Genomic DNA, 1639 nt, shown 5'->3' with positions numbered 1-1639 from the left:
GATATAAACAGGAACCAACAGTCCAAAACAAACAAAACAAAGTGCTCACCAGTCTTTGTAAAAGAAAATAAATCATGGTGCGTTTCATGGCTTTCAGTTGTAAGACAGGAAGTTTCAATAGATAGATGCCTTGGATGCTGGAAGTCTCGGCTCACGCTTCCCGGCAGCCGTGCTGGACCTCTGGCTCGGTTGTCATTCCAGCTCAAGATCATTCCTTTGCTAATGTATTTGGCTTTCTTTTTCCTCTCTATAATTTGTTCCCTTTCAGCATTATGGTTGCCAGTGTTGATGTGCCCTCTGCTATAGACTAATGTGAACTTTTGGAGATGGGGGAGGTGAGAATGGACGAGGTCAACCCAGTGATGCAGAAGCCTGACCCCGCAGGACCCTTTTGCAAGGCTGCATGCAGAAACGACATAAATACATCAGTACACAGGGTCTTCACCTAAGTCATACCTCCCCACCTACACTGTGAATCAGCCTGTATAATGAAGACCAGGAAGATGTGAGGATGTTGGTAATCTTCTTTCTAATTGCTGGATGTGAACTCTACTCAGATGCTTCTGAACTTCTCTCCTGTAAAATATTTCCCATTACTTTAAATAACAGCACTTACCATCAAAGGCAATTTAAGCTACAGATAGTGATCTTGTATCAAATACAGGAGTACAGTATGTACCAACGTGTGATTTCTGCTGTTTCTCCCATACTCTCTCCCGTTTGGTGAGGCCCTGCTCTGACTGTAATGGAGGTTGGCAGATGTGTCCTGTGGCAATACTTGTTGGTAAAATCTATTTTAAAACACAGATTCGTTCGGGCCTGTGTGTGTCTGCATGCTGCCTGGGGTCAATACATCTACTGACCCGTGCCAGCCCTCCTCTCACCTCACCCTTTCAGGAAATGGCAGGGGAGTGCAATCCCCCACAGTCACTTTTCTGGTCTCTCAACTCCCCCAACCATCCAACAAGTTCAGATGTGGCTATCACCTGCCTGTCACCAGAAGTCATGTTGTATCTAGCGAGGACCTAGTGTCACAAACTGAAGAATTGCTGGCCTCCAGCACAGAGGAGGACATGTACAGTACCATGGAGGCCACCACAGCTACATGTGGTGCATACAGCAAGACCGATAGAAGCAGCTATCCTACTGACATTACATTATTGTCTTGGTTTTTGAGGTGCATAGGATGAGTAGAACACATTGAGCCATGGTGACAGGAGAAAACCAACCTGGCCCAGAATAATTATGTAACACTACATGTGGTTTAATGTTTCTAGAAAGGTCGGCATGTGTTTCTTCTGTAATTATTGAGGCGACCATGACAGGGCCACAGTGCAAGGGAGAGGGACCAGGGGAGGTAAGAGATGTACAAGGGAGTTCAATGCATAATGAATATCTCTCCTCTGCTCATTCCATCTGTAGGTCACTCAGAAGTCTTTGAAATGGAGGGAGAGTTTCAGGTAAAGGGAAAAAAAGAGAGACATATATTTCTACTACTCTCCGTTTGCGCCTTTCCTTTGCTTTTCTTTCAGTTACGTATATAAATGGTTGAATTTTTTCCCCTATCAATCGCAGTTTATTGATCATATTTGTATCTTCACAGTGTGCTTTTGGAGTGGCTGCTCCTGACTGGCCGAAG

This window comes from Scomber japonicus, chromosome 4 (assembly GCF_027409825.1).
Source record: "Scomber japonicus isolate fScoJap1 chromosome 4, fScoJap1.pri, whole genome shotgun sequence".
In the NCBI taxonomy this organism is placed as follows: domain Eukaryota; kingdom Metazoa; phylum Chordata; class Actinopteri; order Scombriformes; family Scombridae; genus Scomber; species Scomber japonicus.
The sequence above is the reverse complement of the archived record's forward strand: the minus strand, read 5'-3'. Positions refer to the sequence as shown.